Source organism: Perca flavescens, chromosome 14 (assembly GCF_004354835.1).
Source record: "Perca flavescens isolate YP-PL-M2 chromosome 14, PFLA_1.0, whole genome shotgun sequence".
NCBI lineage: Eukaryota > Metazoa > Chordata > Actinopteri > Perciformes > Percidae > Perca > Perca flavescens.
In genome coordinates, this window is record NC_041344.1 from 5166168 (window position 1) to 5187277 (window position 21110).

The following is a 21110-nucleotide window of genomic DNA, read 5'->3' on the forward strand; positions in this document are numbered from 1 at the left end:
ACCAGGTAGCTATATGACCATGGAACTATATACTGCCTTACAAGTAAAGACGCTGTATAGAGACACATCGCGTCATACTCACCCATCAGAGGGGGAAACAACTCTCCGCTTTCCGTTGACTTGTAGTGTGTGAAAGTTTCCTCCTCGTCAATTCCGTCTGCTAGCAAACAACACAAATGCCCAAAAGCTGCTGTGTGGTGATATTCACCACCAAGAGGGTGAATAACCTATGACTTAAGTTTTCATAAGCTACCGACTGGAAAAATGTCCAAATGTCTGTTCTAGGCTAACTGTATATTTAGGCTAACTGTATATCTGTAAGTTAAAGGACAATTCCGGTGCAAAATGAACCTAGGGGTTAATACCAGATGTGTATCCACTCGATTGTTCTCTGGGACATGGTTTCATGCTAATCGAATGTGTTTGTAGCTTGAAAGAAGCTAGCGCGGACCTCTGATTACCTTACAACGCTAGTATTCGGGGCGCAGGGAAAGTAAAAGCAGATCGCTATTTTGTACCACTAAAAAGGCTCAAAATATCACCAAACTTCAACGGTAGCATAATGAGGGTCCTTAAATGTTAACCAAAGCATTGAGAACTTTGGAAGTTTAGATGTTTTTGGATTAACAGAAATGTCCGTTTAAAGGTAAAGCGGATAAACTGTAAATCTTCAGAATTTTCCATTTTTGGATTAACAGAAACGTTGTACGGATAAATTTCTTCTGGTGATATGCACCAAAGCAAGTTCAAAAACCAATCTTGGCAATAAAGCAGATTCTGATTCTTAATTCTTCTTGATACAGAAAGACGCACATGCATGCCACGATAACAAGAGGGATCCATGTTATTCCAAAAGGCAGAAGACACTGCATACTACACACACTGGTGAGCTCCATTTCACTAATTATCAACCAATCAGCCACACCAGTGATGATTTAGTGGGTTCTATTGCAAACATTTAATATTTCATTCTTTTCTGTTGTTTATATTTTGACACAGATTTTTCCCAGCATAAAAATCTGGAAAACAATCGAACACGAAAACGTGGGAGTGAGATTGAGTGCATCTTCCTCCACAAAACCTCAGTTCATTTCTGGCTTGCACTAATTTCTTAGTTACTTACTTCTCCTTCCTCCTTTGTCTCTTATTTCTGTTTCTCACATCGCCCGCTAATGAATGTTTACTGGGAGAGTTAATTATTTCGCTGCACTGATGTTATTGTGATTGCGCATATTTATTTACAAGAATATTATGAACCGGTGAAAGGTTAACATGATGAGAACAATGTCTCCATATCACTTTTAGTGGAATGTAATTAAATAGATTGACATTTAACAGTGTGCTTATTGGGCGCCCGGATAGCTCAGTTGGTAGAGTGGGGGCCCATATTTAGAGGTTTACTCCTCAACGCAGCCGGCCCGGGTTCGAGTCCAACCTGCAGCCCTTCTTCCAACACTGCTAAGCCTCAGTGGGTTGACCAGTTGATGTGTTGAGAGTAATAATGTGTTGCAAAATCAACAGATCCTGAATTTTGTCTTTACAATCTCGTGCCAATGTTGATGTATAATGGAAACAACCGGATCATTTAATTTCTCTTAAAGGTCCCATGGCATGAAAATTTCACTTTGAGTTTTTTAACATGAATGTGTGTTCCCCCAGCCTGTCTATGGTCCCCCAGTGGCTAGAAATGGCGATAGGTGTAAACCGAGCCCTGGGTATCCTGCTCTGCCTCTGGAATCTTGCGTCTAATAATATGATGGTGCCATGGTAGTTTATGTGAAGGTTTTATGAATTGTGTGTATTATAAAAGCCTGTAAGTGCGCCTTATGCTGCTGGTGCCAAATTCTCATGTGAGCCTGCTTTTTGCAATTATAAAGCAAATAAATTGTTGGCGTTTTATGTAGACGCGCTTGGTCGGGACTCTTGGCGTCACTTTTTGACGTACGTTTAACTGACATCTGGCACAAGAACGGGACAGTTGGGTTTAGGAAAAGATGGTGGGTGGGGTTACACAATGTACGTTTCAGTGACGTGGGACAAGAACGGGACAGGAACCCCGGTCTCTTGGGTGAAAGTCCCGTGTTGTTTGACCCGTACACCACCCCAACCTACCTCCTTACCATGACATTTCGGTCTTTCATGCTACTCGCTACTGTTGGCTCTCTTAATACTACTACTATCTTACAGCGCTGCGGTAGAGCTGCTGCTCTGCCCAGTGCGTCCCGTACAGACACTAAAGGGTGATTTTTGCATCGGTATCTGACGCTGAGAGAAACTGACCAAGCGTCAGTATTTGACGAGTTGGGAATGACAACGGGTTGGTGGCGTCTAGTCAGACAGAGTTGATTATCTGAGCTCGAACTCGAGTTGAACGTGTCCCAACTAGGCAAGTGCTGTTCCAAAAACTTTTATGTAGACAAGACATCTAATACGGTAAAGTGGCTATATGTAACTTTCAGTTTCTGTTGATTCTAGCGGCTGCTTTGGACAAACACGTCCACACACCTGCTGTCATTGTCATGTTCCTGCTGTTCTTCTGTGTTTTGTTTGTTTACTTGCACTTCTTGTTTTATGTTGAAATTATCAGTCATTCTCATCACAGGTCACTTGTCTTCCTCCCTTTGTTTGCTTTCCCGCCTGTACGATTACCGTCAACCGCCACTAATGTGTTTCACCTGTTTGTTTTCAGCTTCCCCAGTCTCCATGTATAAATACTCACCATTCCCACTTCCCAGTGCCAGATTGTAGTTGTACGAAAGTCACTCTCTCCAGCGTTTTCCCCCAGTGTTTGTTTTTTCCAGTGTTACCGGACCTTTTGCCTTGTTTCTTGACTAAGATTTTTGCCTGCCGTTTTTGTACCTTTGCCTGCATTTGTTCTTGTGTGGCGTTTAAGGACTGAATCTTGCTGCTAGCGGTTCATGTCAACTGATCTTTCTCCAACACGGTGTAATTTTTCCCACCGGCAGTGGCTGGCTGCCTGTTCTGCCAATCTTTCCAGCCCTTGTCACATGACCAATTAATGTTTCCATGACGACTATCCAAAATTCTGATAACCTGAAACCATCACTGGCATTTTTTTTTTTTTTTTTTTTTTAAAGTGGCAGTTTCAGCCTATGGAAAATATGTTTTGTTTTCGGATATACATGATATATGTGACCCGACCCCGGATAAGCGGACGAGGATGGATGGATGGATGGATGGATGGATGGATGGATGGATGGATATACAATAGGTTTAAAATGCAAAACAAGTGAAATTAATAATGAATGTGATGTTTTATTTAGCAGAAAAAGATTGTGGTGTTCTATCCTATTCAATATTTTCTATATTTGTCAGCAGATTTTCTACGCTGTATTCTGATTAAAAAGAATTTAGGCTACATGGAATCTGTGATTTGGAGAGACAAATGGGAGAGGATCTTTTCAATAAAAATCTTTCTCCTGAACAGTCTGTCCCCCTCACTTCTGAAATTGCGGCTACGCCCGTGCTACTTGTAATTCAGTTGACATTGGAAACAGGCTGCCACCAAAAGCTGTTCTGAATGACAACACACACTCATTAGGGTGTGTGTGTATGTGTGTGTGTTTGTAGTGGAATAATTTTACCAGCACGCCGCCTGGTCAAGCGCCGCTTGGCCGCTGTCCTCTCAACAGTTTGTTGTGCACGGCCCAGCCGGAGATTTAGGACGAGACGCCGTCTATTTGGTGCTTCTCCAGACCAGCTGGTGCACGAGATCAAGCTGTTAATGGCAAATTATCATCCTATTAATCTCTGCTAGGGCTGGGCCTTTGTCAAAAACAGCCTGCACTGTAAAAAATATCAATCAAATGAAACCCTCCTGCCTTCTCTTCACGTCTCAGCATTGCATCGTCACCCCTAGTTCTTCACTGAGCCGACACAAACTATGTTTCCATCCACTTGTCAATCAAATTATCTGAAGTTCGCTAAAAACATTCATGCGAATAAAGCCGGTGAAAGGATGTTTCCATCCAACAACAAGTTGTAATAGTGCTTATGTGCCAGCAACATATCAAGCTATAATAAGACAACAAAGATGGTAAAGACATCGCTATGATGATGCAGATAAATTATCACATTTCTTAGATCTTAGCATAGAAATTAAATTGAAAAAAGATACTGTTTTTATCTTGTACTCTGTTTTCTCCCTTGTCATGTCTTGTTTTACTTCCTGCCTTGTATTTTCCACCTTTTGGGATAGACCTTTTTTCACGGCAGACATGTTGACATGTCATAGTTGGAAAAGCACAGGCGTATTTAACACCATTACTGATGGCTGCATTCCACTTAGGAGAGACCCTGGTATTAAACCATTAATGATGGCTGCAGAGGTCCTGGTATTAAACCATTACTGATGGCTGCATTCCACTTAGGAGAGGCCCTGGTATTGTGCATGCTGACAAACTGAAATAGCTTACTAGGACACTTGATGGAATTGAGCCATCGTTAAGGTTATCAATTTCAGCTGTACTTTTCCTACTACGACAAGTCAAAATGTCTGCTGTAAAAAAGGTCCATTGTCTGCCCCACCCTGATGTGTTTCACCTGTTCCTGAGCCCTCGTGTCACCTGTCCCTTGTTTCACCATCGTTACCTCGTGTATTTAGCCTCTGTTGTCTTTGTCTGTTGTCAGATCATTGTATTGTTTGTGTCTGTGTTTCTACCCCGGTTTGTCTCGGTGTTCCAGTTTATGGTGATTCCTGGTCATTTGGCTTCCTCAACATTTCATGGAACTATTTTTGCCTGCTTACTACAGGACTCTTTTTGTAAACCCTTTTGATTTATTAAATCTTCAAACTCAACACTGCCCTGTCATCTCTGCAATTTTGGGTCCAAAACTTTACCAAATTCTACTGTTTCCATAAGGCATTTTTCATTCAATATTACTTAATTTGCATAGAAACGTGTGAGTGGAAACGTGGTTACTGACTGAGGTCATGAAGTGGAAACGCTGAGCAGCAGACTGGAGGCGAGAAAAAACACTACAGATTGATCTGATGTCACGTTGGGAGACGGTTTTTTTTTCTGTTTCTGCTAAGCTTTCACTCTCTCAGTTAATATGTCAGCTTCGTATCCTCTCCATGCCTTCAAAAGTCGGCACTGTCAAGAAGGATCGGTGTCGGTCAATGGTGTTAATGATCAAAAGTACCAAATTGACCGCTGAGGCAGCAGTTCTGTTCAAATTGTTAGTTAAGGAATTAGTTATAATAAGAGATGCACCGACTGTTGTTAGGGAGGTTGGTTCCTTATGTGGATTTTTGGTCGTTCATACTACTCTCTATCGTTGGTATCAAAATGTTTTGAAAGGTAAAACATGTATATTTTATATAAGTATTCAATGATCATTTATTAAGCCTGCTAACTCTGAATGAATGTTGCTTTTAATCCTTCACAGGCAGTTTAATTTCAGGTTTTCAAGTTGGAACTGCAATGAATCAGTGTTTGACCGACTTTTAAATGTCACAATGAAAATGTGCAATTCAGATTTGACCTTTAGGCCGCTTGCAGACAGCGAGCGGCTGCTGCCCGGCAACCACGGCGGCGGCACACGACGGGCTGCTGCTGTTCACCAGCATAATCTTGTCATGCACATGAACAGAACTGGTTCTACAGGCATCAATTCAGTCCAAGAAAAATGGGATGTGATTTGAACTTTGACTTAAAAAAAAGCAAACAGATGCCAGATAAGGGCGAGCACTCAGCTTTTTAACCGACAGTTGGAGCTCGGGGCGCTCTTTTCAGCATAGTGGAGCTTTACGTTTTTTGTCACTTTTATATGCCTTTTGATGAAATATATTTTGGACATTTTTTGCTGCTTTTCTCAACGCTTTTTTTGATGTTTTTGTGGCTTTTTTAAATTTTTTACATACGGTTTTGTATCTAATTGTAATCCAACTGTCTTCATTAGTGGTGCACGATATATCGGCCGCCGATATAATATCGGCCGATATGGTCATTTTTTTTTAACACATCGGTTCGATGTCAAATTATATATTATTATATAAATATACATTTTTTCTTCTGAAAATCTGATGACAGTCATATTTTGCACACAGATAAAGGTGCCCAATATCAGTAATTTCGGAAAATAAATCACAAAAGTAAAAAAAAAAAATGCGCTTGGGAAAATAGCTCTTTATTTGATTATCATAAAAATTTGTTTTCTATACAGAGATATCGACATCGGTAAATATCCGTATCGGCCGTAACCGCAATATTAATATCGGTTATCGGTATCGGCCACAATTTTCACATCGGTGCATCACTAGTCGTCATCCTTCTGAAACAAACGTTGACGATGACTCATTTTCACTCCTTAACTGACAGTTGGAAGCCGGGGTGGGGGGGCTCTTTCAGTTCAGTGGATCCATTCTAAAGTGATGAAATGTCTTTCAGCATTTCAGCATCTTTTTTTAATCATGTTGCTCTGTTTGGCTGCGGAGATAATTGAAGCCACGGATAATGAACACAAATAATAACAGCAGACACCGGTGAGGAATCGGGGGTCGCTCTTCTTCTTCTTATTTTTTTACCGTCCCATCGTCTCAGAGAGGGAATTGAAACGAGCGAATGGCCTAAATTGAAAGCGCCGTGGTTGGGCCCAGCGGAGAAAAATGGAGCTTGAAGGACTATTATGTGATGGGATGACACGGCCGTAAAGATTCATCCAATTTTATGGCCACACACAGCTGAGACATTAACTCTGCGTCCCATTCATCCAGCAGACGTGTGTGTGTGTGTGTGTGTGTGTGTGTGTGTGTGTGTGTGTGTGTGTGTGCTAAGAGACTGAAATTTGCTTATAGAAATTGAATTATCTTCAGCCATGTATCTAAATAACTCAGTATTAAACAGCTCAGTGTCGAGTCCTGTCAGAGGCCCAAACTGCTGCTCTTCTGTTTACACCCCACAGACACTCAACAGTGCACTTTATAATAATTACTGTTCAGGAGACGTTTTTTTTATTAAAAACAAAAGCCTGATACATTGAGAGGTTAAGAGGTATCACTTTTGTTTCATCGCCCCGTAATCCGTAAATTTCCTTCCAGTACACCGAAAAAGCAGGGCTGCAGGCAAGTCCACACGTCGAGTCCAAGACAAGTCCAAGACCGAGGCCAGGGGCAGATCCAGACATTGTAAACATTCGGGGCTCAGCCCAAACTGGGGGAGGCGGTCGCGGTCCGCTGTTGACATAATTTCTTTCCTCCTACCTCTCAATGTTTCAGGCTTTTGTTTCGATACACTGTTGCGTCTTTCAACGCTTTTGACCTTTCTTTTCTCGCTTGTTCCACGTTGTTGACGGGTTTTTTCCCAATGCTTTTTCTGACATTTTTTCTGACATTTTTTCTGACATTTTAAACTTATTACTTGAAGTATCCAGAGTACAAAGTGCTCGTTGACATTGTGTCTGTGGCCAAAATGAAACTGAGTGATTCCTGATGGTGAAGGAATTGAACGCAGCCAGGCATATACCAGGGGACCAATGTTAATGCCCGTTCTAGATGGATTTAACTCGAGATTGAGAGTTTGAGAAATTGAGTTTGAGAGATTGATTGGGTCAATACCAACTAGAATATTTGGCGAGACCAATGGCCGAGTCGGAGTGACAAGTCAGAGTCCAAATGCAAACAATTCCAAGACAAGTCCGAGACAATAGAAAAAGGTCTCAAGACCAAGTCCGGACTCAAGTACTACAGCCCTGGTGAAAAGTATATAGGGCTATACTTCCGCATTGTGCGTGCCATAAAGCAGGCGCACTAGAGACCTCCGCCAGCCGAGCCGGCTCCTTCAGGTTTAGCGCTCCGCTAACTTGAATGGGGATTTAATGATTTAATCCTGCGGCTCTTCTAGCCTTTCCAAAAGTTATCGGACAGAATGGATCAAATTTGGATAGTGAAAGGAGTCCCTTTGCCGAGGACGTGACGCGTCCGCTGATTTACCGGGAGTTGTAATTCCAGTGTTTTGGCCACTACGTTCAATTTGCCTCTGCCGGTAGGGGGTCTCAATCAAAACTATAACAACAGACGGCCTTTGACGACATCGTCAAGTAGTGCGGGGGTTCATGGGAGTTGTTGTGTCGTGTGAATTAAAAACTCTCATATTCAGATTGAATTATGTGGAACAAGATGCTCATTTCAAGAGGATTCGGGCCTCAGGCTGTAATCCGTCTCGCCAACATTTCACTGGATTTTACTAGCGACACAATAAACGGAGGACAATCGCCGGAGCAGTTCGGCTTGACGTAATTTGTCTGTAAATCCATAAACAGTATTGTTTTACGCAGCGTGTTAAAAGTCCACAATGACCCAGTGTGAGTTACAGACGAGGCTGACGAAAGAAAGCATTTATTGAGTCTCAACTAACACACAACACCGGAAAAGCATTCTTTATACTCTATAATTACTACTGTGACAAAACTCTAAGACAAAAGGAAATTCACACTCTAAGGCAATGTTCACACTTGTCTTTTTTGAAGTTGACAGCTGTTTTACATTATAATCCTGTGGAGTAAAATGCGTACTCATAAAAGTCCTGAGCGCTTTTTGAAATGCAACGACAAAATTATTTCTGCAGCTCAAAGCGTCTTTTTGAAGTTGAAAAAAGTTCAACTTTTCTGTAAAAAAAAAACAACATCAAGCGCTTTTTTTGACAGCCAACCAATGACAAGCGGAAGAGCGAGACCTGTCGTTTCGATAGCGACAATAATAAAATGGAGAAGGTGCCGATAGATAGACTTGTGCCATTGTTGGAGCACAGCAGGTTATATGATATGACCCAACGCGGTCTCAAGGCAGTTCGTGAAATGGTCACATTATTTTTAATCTATCGATTCGTGTATAAGGACACGTTTATGTCGTTTTTTTTTGTGGTGGTCAGCACGTAATTGAAAGAATCTATACGGAGGTTGGGTTAAGGAAAAGAAGAATGGGGAAAGGACACATCACACGCCGGACACGATCCGCGGTCTCTGGGGGGACGCAGGACAGCAACGGTATGGTTGAGTTTAGGAAAAGAACAACGGGGAAAGTTAACGTCACACGCGGGACACGATCCCCAATCTCCGGGGTGAAAGTCCTGTGTTGTTTGACCCATCCACCACCCCAACCAACCACCCTGTGTAGATTTTCGGCATTTCATACTACTTGCTACTGTAGTCGTGCTGTTATCACAAAAGATACTTCCCACTACCACCACCACCAAAAAAAACACATAAACGTGTCCGTGTACACAAATGAATAGATTAAATAACGTGACCATTTCACGAACTGCCGTGAGAGTGGGTTGTATGACCAGGTGCTCCCTGTTCAGGGAACTCGCTTTGTTGTATCTAACGTTAGTACTGCTCCCTCTCGTTGTTCATTCCATAGATCACTCATCCACTTTGTTTTATATAATGTTAGCACTGCTTCACATAACACCCTGGGACCCTGTAGCAGTAGCTGTTGTTATAGCAAGAAAAGACGCTCTCGGCCGCTTTGTGGAACCAAAACGCTGCCAGCTTTAACTACAAAAGCGCCCTAGTTAAAAAAAAAAGACAACAAGTGTGATCATGGCCTGAGACTTAAACTTTGTCTTTTGCTCAGTTTACTTTCTTCACAAACCAAGATTGTAAGGAGACTGAGGCAATGAAGAAAAAAAAGAAATCACAAACAAGAGAGAAAACAGCACCAGACAGACTGTTAACAAGCCTCCTGTCTTCCACACCTGAGGTTGTTGTCCGGTGTTGGCAGGCAGGCAGGTTGGCAGGTGGCGGAGGGCTTCAACACTGACAGAAGCAATGCTGTTTAAGCTCTTTAAATGCCATTTAGAGAACTACGTCATTAGCATTAGCAACTAAAAGTGAACGGGAACATCCCAGCTATGAGCACCTGAGCCAGAAACGTGTCGCCAACAGAAGATATAAGGCGTTAGGGTTTAAATGGATAATAAAAAAAACATGGTGTGAAACTCAACTCTGTATATAAATATGAACCAAAATTTACAAAACGGCACTGTGTTTGATTTCTATCCAAGCTTTTCTGCAGGATTTCTAATAAAACACTGCCATCCAAACTGTTGACTCAGGGCCTTTTAATAGACATGGGCATTACTTTTTATAGCGGGAAGGAGACACGGTGCCAAAGCCAAATGGTGTCATCATGATCCCATCCTGCCAGACGCTCATTACGAACACTTGGAATTAGAATTGACCAGCTATCCAGCCCTCCTCCTGCAGCTCTCCTCTCTCTGTCCTCAGCCCCTTCCTCCATTCACTAGTCTGAACAAGTAGTAGTCATTCATTTCAATCATCCCCATCATCATTTTGATCCTGATGCCATTTTATAGCCGCAATTCTATGAGAATGGCCGTCCTGTTTTCTTTGTAAAGCCCCTTGAAGATGACAGACTGTTACTCGAGGCTCTAGCTACGGAAACATGAACTTGAATCAGGCACAGCCATGAGCCTTTGGCTACGGTTAGCAGACGGCTGTACTATGAACAACATTTCTCTCAACAGAAGTACATTTCAAGGATAATTGCCTGACATCCCGCCTGTGGCTCAGGTGCCGGATTGGCCCTCACTTTCCACTCTCTGTGTGTTGCCGTTCTCACAGTCTGTTCACTTCTGGAAACAGCAACAAACCCTGAGCTAGCAAGCTACATGCTGCAGAAGATTTGAATGGTGCAATAGCGTTAATTTCGTCAGACGAGACAAGTATGTACGCCAACGACCTTTTTTTTTCCATGACTAAGACGAGACGATGACGAGACTGCGCCAATGTCCAAAAACGCTGACTAAGACTAAATTAACATGCATTATTGTTGATGAAAAAAGACGAGACTAAAATGTTTTGCGTAAAATAAAAACTAAGATAAAATCTCTCTTAATTTCGTATACAATCGCCTCTACTTTTCCATCATGAGATAGAATATTCAGCTGTTACTAGGGTTGGGTACCGAGACCCGGTGCTAATACGGCACCGACCGGTGCCTTAACGACTGTTATCTACCGGACCGAATAGCATCGTGGATTTCGGTGCCACTTAAATGTCTGCGCTTCTCTCTGATGCTCTTAAACAGACATTAGAGGCCACCGAAACATTGCTGCATGGGACACTAGTTAACACTATACTTGGCAGCAGGTAACGTTAGCCTACCGTTAGCTAGTTAACACTACACCTGACAGCAGGTAACGTTAGCCTACCATTAGCTAGCAGCTGGAGTAAACACGGTTAAAATGCTGACAGCTAAACGGTGTTAAAGTTTGTCTGTAGTTCACTGGAGAGGATTCCAACAGGGGGACGTATGACAGTCTGCAGCTGCCGTTGTCTGAAAAACAACACATATGTTGCGTTCATTTCAAACTTGCCTCTACAGCCTCGTGGTGCGTTCAATGTTATTGTAAAATACCATTTTCCCCTTCAGTGGTTGTTTTTGTCATTTAAAAGGAATTTACTATATATATATATATATATATATATATATATATATAACTATTTGACTGAAATAATCTCAGAAATAATTTATTTAAAAGACAAAAATGTTTTGACTAAAACTTGACTAAGATATATTGAGTTCTCTTTTGACTAAAACTACACTAGAATGACAAGACTTTTAGTCGACTAAAACTTGACAACAAAAAAAGTATGTGAATGACTAACTGACTAAAACTAACAAGGATATTTGGCACAAGACTATAAGACTAAATTAAAAATAGGTGACAAAATTAACACTATCGTGCAACAAGGCAGGCCTGCTTGGTTATTTTGGGGAACGATCGTAGGGATTTACAAAGAATATGTTTAGGGCATTTCCTCTCTAACTGGGAGGTTTTGGGACCGATTGGTGGGAATGCTGTGGACGAAATACACATGGAGATACACTGGTAAGAGTTAATGAGGTTTAACCATGTATCAGCTAATTTAAGTAGCTCACGTTACTGTATTATGTGAACAGTTAACTTCATTTAATATTGTATGTGGCGTTTTTTTTTGCGGGGTGCAAATGTTCCACCAAAACAAGTTCCTTACCGAGACTATTTAGCAGAGCCACCGTTGTTGCGTCCGGAGCTTAGTGCCGCCCAAGATGATTGTGATTGGTTCAAAGAAATGCAAACAACCCACAGCATTTTTTTTCTCCTGTTGCAGAATGCATCTATGGTGTAGCCAGACTACAATACTACTCCATCTCTGAAATGCTTCCTTATATTAACACATTTGTATTGGGTTTATTGTCAAACACTCCTTTTTACTCTCTTTGAGGAGTCTGTCTTCCATCTTTTGGTTTGCTTTGCAGTGCAATGTTGGAATAGCAACTTTTTCCGCTATTGAATCAGGCTTTCACCATGACCAAGACATAGAATAACCATGTAGAACAACCAATAGAAACGCTTGCTCTCTCTGAAATGACCTGTGATTAGCCAACGTCTCCCATCAAGGCTAGATTTTCTGAAGCCTGAAAACAGCCCAGAAGAGGCGCAAGTCTAGTTTTCTTCCAGAACATTTCAATTACAATATGCTGAAAGGTTATTATGGAACTTTTGCCTAACGACACTGAACAAAATCTGCCTACCGCTGCTTTAAAGGTTTGACGGATTCAGTTTTGTCCAATTTTGTAAGCCAACCAATCACAGCAGGGGGAAGGTGGGACTTTCATGCCAGAGGACGTTATGTCTTTCTGTTGGAACCTTTTGTTCAAAGTCACATTGAAATGTGTAATGTCTGTCTAAACATGGCCTCACCATGCAGAACCAAAAGCAGGACAGGGGATCCATGCTGCATCCCTGCAAAAGTTGAACTGTTTTCAACTTTTTAACTTTTTCGCTCGGCCCTGCTGCAAAAAATATGAATGGAAATCAGAACAGTGGATTGTGCTGGTTTGACAGGTTTCTGTGGAGGATTTTTCGCTTAAGAAAATGAAAAAAATCCATGACAACTTTACTGATGGTAAAAAAAAGCTGACAACAGCATTTCTTTTTCATTAAGAAAAAAACTGGAAACTTTCAACAGACACCTTTTTTAAAGTGGGTTTTTTATACTTTGCCAAGGCTGAGAGACCATCTTGTCGATGTAATCAGAGCTCCTGCGTCAGCGTGACACCTGAGATTATTGAATTATCATTGTGTATTCTGTTTAAAGGGTAATTTGGAGTGGATGTAATTAAAGTGAAATTAAATATTTCCTCATTTAGCGTGTGGAAATCCAGGAGGCGGATGGAGGGCCCTCAGAGGTCCCCTGAAGCTGACTCGGGAGCCGCCGATCTAATCAGCCTGTCAGATGATGAATCATTACATTATTCAATGTACATAATCAGTCAAACAGGGTCAGTCAGCGAGTGTCTTATTCAATGATGACGTGTCGTTTGATTTCACAGTGTTACATAAACTAGTCTTCTTCACCTCCACATGCTGCTCCATTATGATTGTATTTGGTCTCAGTGGTGATATCCCCATAGCTGAATGAGAATGGCATTGTTGTAAAAAATTTAATAATAAAAGCATTCAGTGTTCATTTAAGTAAGTGCAGTTGACTCTCTCTTGGAGGAGTTCATCTGCCTCTTTTCTGAGTTGCTTTGCAGTGTCGGCAGTTTTTGCCGGTGCTGGAATAGTTACTTTTTTTTGCAGGATTTTCCCGCTATTGAATCAGACTTTCACCATCCGAAGACATGCGCACGTGTATAGGCATTTGTAAAACAACCAATAGGAACGCTCTCTCTCTCTCTCTGTCTCTCTCTCTCTCTCTCTGAAATGGCCTGTGATTAGTTCAGTGTTCATATAAGTGTGTGAAATAGAGACCTGCAGTGGTGCAGTTGGCTGATCGTGATTTCTTTGACAGCGGAGGCAAAGAAGGAGACAAACTCGATTAAAGGTTTCTGGTCATGGTCCCTGGAGGACCTGAGGCTGAGAGGACACGACAGATGAGGGGACGAACTATTTAACCCCCAGCCGATTCCTATCAGCTCCCGTCCACACTGTCACAGATGGTACAGTAGCTGTGTAAAAAATAAAAAATAAAGAGCACACTGTTGTTCCTCCTCGTCTGTGTCTGCATTGCCGACGGTTGATTCTGACATTGTCATTTTAGTTTTGCTGCGACTGTAAAGCTAACCCGTCTCGCCGCTGAGATTGAGTACGGTCACGTGACGAGACTGCACAACTACGTTTGATTGGTGAAACACAGTCACGTTAGCGGAAGTCTCTCTCTCTGTCAAAATAAAACATTAAAATGAGGCGTACGCGGGAGAGGATAAAAACAATGACCCGCAGAATACCAAAGAGGTAAAAAGAAACGTAACGAGCTCATCGTAGCCTAATGTAGCGGCGTAAGAGTACAGTTTCTTCTTCACAAATCTACTCAAGTAAAAGTAAAAAGCATAGTGATTTAAAACTACTCCTAGAAGTATAATTTTTTCAAAAACTTACTCAAGTAAATGTAACGGAGTAAATGTAACTCGTTACTACCCACCTCTGGTTGTAACATATGTTCCTGGATAACGATCATATAGGTTAATGTTATGCCAACCAGTTTTATTTATTTCAACTTTGTCTCTGATGATGTATCCTGTTTGTTCTCTCAGTAAGTAATAGTGGATGGTGGAATACCCATGAGCCTCAGCTGCCAATGCAATGGAGAAGAAGAGGTAGTAATTTCAAAATGCTTCGTAGTTGCAGTTGTGAACAAAACATTTTGCTGAATGAATGTTAATCTTTAGCCTCTGCCCTCTGTAAGCAGCGCATCACAGAATTTTAAGCCCAGTGATGGAGTGTTTCTTGTTGAAGTAGTTTTTCTGGTCCCCAGGCTTGTATCTTTGACTTCTCATCAAAGAACCAGATATTTTCTAACAGTTATTTTTAGTGCCTACTGATGATTCAATCTGTAGAAGAGCTCCAACTGTGAGTCACCTAACAATGTCTATGGCACCAATTTACAGTATGTGGCTTTTTCTTCTGGAACCTAAAATAGCTTTTCCCTTTATTTTATTAGTATTAAACACAAAGTAAAGCTGAGGCTGTTGGGGATGTCATTAGTTTTGCAGGTATTTGGTTATAAACCAAAGAATCAGACAAATAAAAAACGTTAACGCTAGATAAAATAGCAAATAAATAAAGACATCCATATGTACATTGTGGCTGTTCTGCATTGAATTGAATTGAAGCCAAATAATGTAAAATGTATTCATCCAGAGAGCTGCGACATAATCAGCTGAACATGTAACCACATGTCAACCTGTTACAGCACAACACACAGCCACACGTTCTGCAGCTCAGCTCGGATTAAAGGTTAATTATGTTTATGAGGGCCGACATATTAACATTTAAGAAGTTAATTATATTTGCGCACACACACAATAAAACAAACCTCTTCAAATGTCTCCACAAATTAAAGCCCAAACAATGCATATTCAGACTGCTCGCCAGTGTTCAGCCAACAGTCCCTGCTGAATGTGGAGATCTGATTTGCATAAAAGACAAATGTGTTGTGCATTTCCTTTTTGTTTTCACCTAAAGTGAGTTTGTCAGATTATTCTCCCCCATCTAGATCATAATTCTCTATCATGCAGGACATGAATATGTAGAACACTACATTTGGACATTTGCACTTCTGGTCCTGTCTGCTCATACAAACAGTGCTGCTGCAGTGTGTGTGTGTGTGTGTGTGTGTGTGTGTGTGTGTGTGTGCGTGTGCGCGTGAACCACTGGAAAGGGTGGACCCCACAATTGGGCAAAAAAACTTCGGACCCCTCAAAGAAGAAAAACGTGTGTGTGTGTGTCTGTGTATGTGTGTGTGTGTGTGTCACACATTTTTCTGAACTACACTTCAAAAGGAAACAATATTTCCTCTTTTACTTAACTCCATTTATCTGACAGCTGGAGATTCACATTTTACATTTAGTGTGAGTAGAGCTCAGTAAAATGACATCTGGTCAATATTTTATCTCTAAAATGTCAACGTTTCAGGAGTTATGAAAAGCAGCCTTATTTATTTAAATAGGTTTATCTGAAGGGTTTGAGGCAGAGGTTTTAGAGAAGCTTGTAATCCTTCAACTGATCTGAAAGCATGAAAATCCTTAAAACTGGAGATACGGATTTTCACTTAACAGTGACATTAAAGACAATGCTACAATAGGTTATGAATACAGCATTGCACCTTTTCATTCAGAACAAGGTTCCACAAATATGGTAGATATTTGTAATTTTTCAAAAGAGGATAAAAACTGTCTTGAGTGGGCGTCGCCATGGCAGCGGTTGACTGGCAACTGAGAGCACCCATTGCTAGTCAGACTATATCCTACAAGTTATGTGTTCACTCTAATAACCATTAGCAGTTCAATCTGTCAGTCTGTCTCTTTACAACATTAAACATCTGGGAGTATTTCACTTGGAAAATGCATGTCTCCTCCTCCCCAAAACAAACAGATCCACTGATTAAAACCGGTAAAAACACTGAATAAAGCAGTTTTTACATAAGAAATCAGTGTATCTCCGACGCTGTTCGGTGTAGGGGCTGTGAGTTGAGCTGCTGCTTACGTTTGCTCAGCTTGTTTCTCTGATTACTTAAGACCCAGACGTCCAATAACTTAAATCCTTCATTTTGATTTATTCAAAACCACCAATATCTGAAAAGTGTTTCTTGAAAATGTGGCTTTAAACTGTACAAAAAGTCAATTTCTGACAGCTTCTGGCAGTCAACCATAACTCTGACGCATGCACAAAGGGCATATGCCGCCATCAATAGGCGACCAAATGTAACGGAGCATTACCGTGAATAGATTTACCAATTTCTTTGGGTCTGAAAATTGTTGGAAACATTTAGGATGATGTAAGTACACAACTCAACAACATTCAATAGGTACACCCCCAATTTGCCTCTTAATATATATGTCAGTCTCTCCATTGACATACATTGTGCCGTATTCTTGATCCAAGCACCAATTGTAGGTGGCTCCATTTTCGTCCAAATGAGAGCTATAGTCCTTTTGGCCTGTAGTATAGCAAAATCAATGACTTTATATTCTTTCAGTTTCAGATTTGAATTTGTGAAATATAAGCGCAGCAAAATCATCGTACAGTGGAATGTTTAAAGACAAGATGAACATAGTTTAAATTGTGTTGCTAAATAGTACCAATACAGATGTGGACATTTAGCCCCCCAGGATCAAGTTCTATAAATTTTTTGACATTTTTACACAGAAAAATTAAATATTATATCTTTTGTTGTTAATGTAACCCAATAGAGACTACAGACTTGTAAAAGAGATCCTGTGATTTGAGTGTTTACCCAGCAAAGAAGGGGCTCACGAAAGACAGTAATAAGTTGCATTATGGGAAATGTAGGATCCAGTGTTTTTGGAGCTTGACCAAGAGAGAAAAACTTTTTCAAACTATTTCAACCTCTGCTGCTTTGAGTTTGAATCTTTTCATTGTTGCCTCTGGCCAGCTCTCTGCGTTAATGAAATAGTGAATCACCATGTCTTTAATTAGAAAGAGATTACCACCAGTTATAAAATAAATAACAGTCATTAACTGGACTCTGAACTGAGGACACAAAGGTTAGAAAATAATCTTATTTTGCATGGTCTTGTTTTTGAAAAATCTCCCATATCTTCTCTTTTACATCCCTCCCTCATTCAGTGACTTATTAAAGAAGGAGCCGGTGTGTGCCGTTCCCTGTATTCCCTCCTCGGCAGTAACACGCAGTAATCAGCAGCTCCGTATCGGACAAAACCTGCATGTAATGGTTATGGCGGTAGACGCTGCCAAATGACCTGCATTAAAGCCTCTCTGCACTCTTTAATCTCGCATTAAATGGAATTTTTGCAGAGAAAATGTAATTGTTCTTTAATGACATTACATTTGCATTACACTGCATCTGTTTAACTGATGCGGTTATCAAGCACTGCGGTGTAATCCGGAGCATTTAACAATGTGTGATTTATGTTTACAGGGTCCAAATAAAACTGCAGGAACATATTGAAACCATATTTCATGTTTGTCACAGCTTTTCAATGGCACATAGCTGCTGTATTTCAACACATGGGCAACGACAGGCTGAAAAAGGAAAAAGGAAAAGAAATGTTCATGTTTCATTGTGTTATATATATATACACATATACCAGCCTTTAAGCTGTAAGGCTGATGTGGTAAAAACAGATCTGAAGATATCAACCATTTAGTTGATTAATTAGGGATTAAGGCTAAATGGCTGTTGCATGTGTTTATACATTTTATCTACATTAAGAAATATCTGTGTATTAACAGTTGTATGACTGTATATTTTAACAGTCTTTGTAGAGCATGATTCACAGTTGTATGTATTTGTCCCTTTTACGAAATATTTAAGTTTTTATTTCAAATTTCTTTTTTCAACGTTTATGTCACTTATATGGATCTTTGTGACACTTTTATGAGGTTTTTGTCATTTTTGTCGTCCTGTTTGACACTTCTTGTTTTTGTTGCTTTTTTCATTTTTGTCCACCATAGCTTAAATTACAAATGTTCTGTATTTTAACTGTAGGTACACACATAATGTTCTTAAGAGTGTAGGGCTGTGCAATTAATACAATTTTTATTGTGATTTTGAGTCTGTCTCCCAACAGTCACAACAACAATGTAATCGAGAAAAACTATTATTTTGCACATTACATTTTGCAGGTAAACGTTTAGATCAAAAATGGATTATTGATTGTTCACATGTTCAACTATCGTCTAGACAAATGCACAGAATTTGCAACCAGTTATGATTGTCTCCGTCTCAGAGCAAAGGTGGAAGAAGTTTGACGTTAAAGCGCCAGAAAACTGGATGTCCAGGTGGATCCTTTGGTCGACTAAGCAGGTCAGTTTCAGTCAGCGTCGGGGTCTTGTATTCATGACTACAATCTTTCTAATCTTAATAACAGGAGGGGGTAGATTAAACATCTGATGTTGCCCTGCTTAGAGCTGTTAGATTAAACAATAAGTAAGTAGGCTACGATATGAGCCGAGCTGGGCGCATTCAAAGCCGATGTCCCACGATGCAATGCGGGCATTCATTCACAGAATCAGACAGCGATCAGTGTGTCTATAACGGCAGTATCGCTTCAATGTACGTAAGGGATAATGTAGAGTGTTGCCTCGTCAGGCTATGAGGCAATCGCTATCCGTCTGAAATTTGAATGTGTTCAGGGCTCTAATAACGTCACTCTTCCTCCATAGCTACTGACAGCCGTCATAGTGCACCTCAGAGGATAATGTACGAGCTTGTGGTGTTCCTTCCCTTGGCCGTTATTTTCTCATATATCTGAACGCGTCTAACACATCCTCAGATGTAGATATTATACTTTGATGTGTAAATATATGATACACATTGGAATCATCTAGTATTCTGTTTCAGGAAAGCACTGAAAAAAATATAAGTTCTAAGTATGTAAGTACAACACCAAATACTATCCGTGATGGTGCATTGATATCACCTCAGATCACCTGCTGCATGTTTATTCACTCGTATAAATTCAGAAATGAGATCAATCTTTCTATTTTTATCCACATTTGACACGACCAGTGAGCAGTGTGTGTGCGTGTCTGTCTGTGTGTGCATGCGTGCATGTGTACTGTATGTACGTGTGTTTGTGTTCCCATAAATCTTCATTCATCGTCTTCGCAGCCTCCTCCTCGTCTGTCTACATCAGCATCGCTGCCCTTCATCTCCTCTCCATCTTCTCCCTTTCCCCCTTTCCTCTCTCCACCATTCATACTCTACCTCTCTCTCTCTCTCTCTCTTCCCTTCCTCCTCCTCTTCTCCTTTCCTCCACCCCTCTTTCCAATTATTCACTTTGTTGCCTCTTTCCTTTTTCATATCCCCCCCTCTCTCTCTCTCTCATCCCTTCTTCTCCCTTCATTATTCCTCTCTTCCTCTCGTTCTCCCCCCTCTCTCTGTCTGTTATTCACCTTGTTGCCGCTCTCCCCCTCTCCTCTGTCACTCCCCTGCTCACTCACTCATTGATAGAGGAGGCGATGTGACCGGCATACTGAGCGGCTAATCGTTATTCTGCCGGCGAGCGGCAGGAGTCAGGGTGGAGTGTCAATTCACCTCCATCTCTCTCTCTCTCTCTGTCTCTCTCTCTCTTTCTCTCTCTCTCTCTCTTCCCTTCTGAACATTAGGATGGCGTGGTAAAAGGACGACAGCGAGGGATGATGCAAACGACGACAGACCACCGCTGAGACAACGTACACACAGATGGAGATGACACAGAGCCCGTGCGTGTGATGAAAGTGAGGAGAAACAAACATTGAGACTGGAATTCCCTTTCAATATTATCATCACGCATATTTCTCTGATTCTTGTGACTGTGAAGTATTAAAGTAGAGGGCAGTCTGGCTTACCGGATGTACGCTGCTGAGACAAAGCCTGACGAGGCAAACAAGCGAGACAACGCGTGTTTTGGGTGCAAAAATCTTAATTTGCAAAGTAACTAGTAACTAAAGCTGACAGATTAATGTTGTGGAGTACAAAGTGGGATGAAAAGAAAAGTAAAGTACAAGTATACCACCCACGTGGTCAAGTCGCTGCTAACCGCTATTGGCTGACAACACGGTCACATCAGCTCAGCTGCAACAACCGATCTGCATCAGCGCATCAGCTGGTCAACTCCCCTCGCTGCTAAATGGCTACACTCAAACAGGGCGCCCTACTTAAAGCTGCTTTAGTTTGCTCCCAACTGCTTGCTGCTCGCATCTACGCTACCCTCCTCCTCCCCTGCTCCACCTTGTCGTGTATAACGTGGCGTTTGCTTCTATGTCATTGTTGCTGCTCTGTTCATACGGGGGAATAGTTTAGCTCTCCCAGTCTTAAATTGCGTGCGTCCCGTAATGCTGCTGCTGCAGTCAGGGTACTCCTCTGAACAGAGCCGTACCGCCAAATTTAATTTGTAATTTATTCAATAAAATTTCCTAAAGCATCTTTTTTGTCTGCGTTGTTCTTGACTTTAATGGACCTGACAGAAGTACAGTTCTTGAGCAAATGTACTTGTCACATTCCACCGCTGAAAATCTGAGTTTTTTGCTCACAGGGATTACTTTTACATACTTTTCCGTTTATTATTGGAAGCTGTGGCCAAGGTTAATATGAACATCTGACACAGT

At 41.2% G+C, this 21110-nt stretch overlaps 1 long non-coding RNA gene across 1 annotated transcript; it reads left to right on the forward strand.

Moving 5' to 3' along the window:
* The first annotated feature begins 815 nt into the window (after nt 1-815).
* On the forward strand, nt 816-20872 carry LOC114568694 (uncharacterized). The gene is made up of 3 exons (XR_003694311.1): nt 816-885; nt 18749-18825; nt 20130-20872. It is a non-coding gene; the product is annotated as an uncharacterized LOC114568694 (long non-coding RNA).
* Nucleotides 20873-21110: the final 238 nt, after the last annotated feature.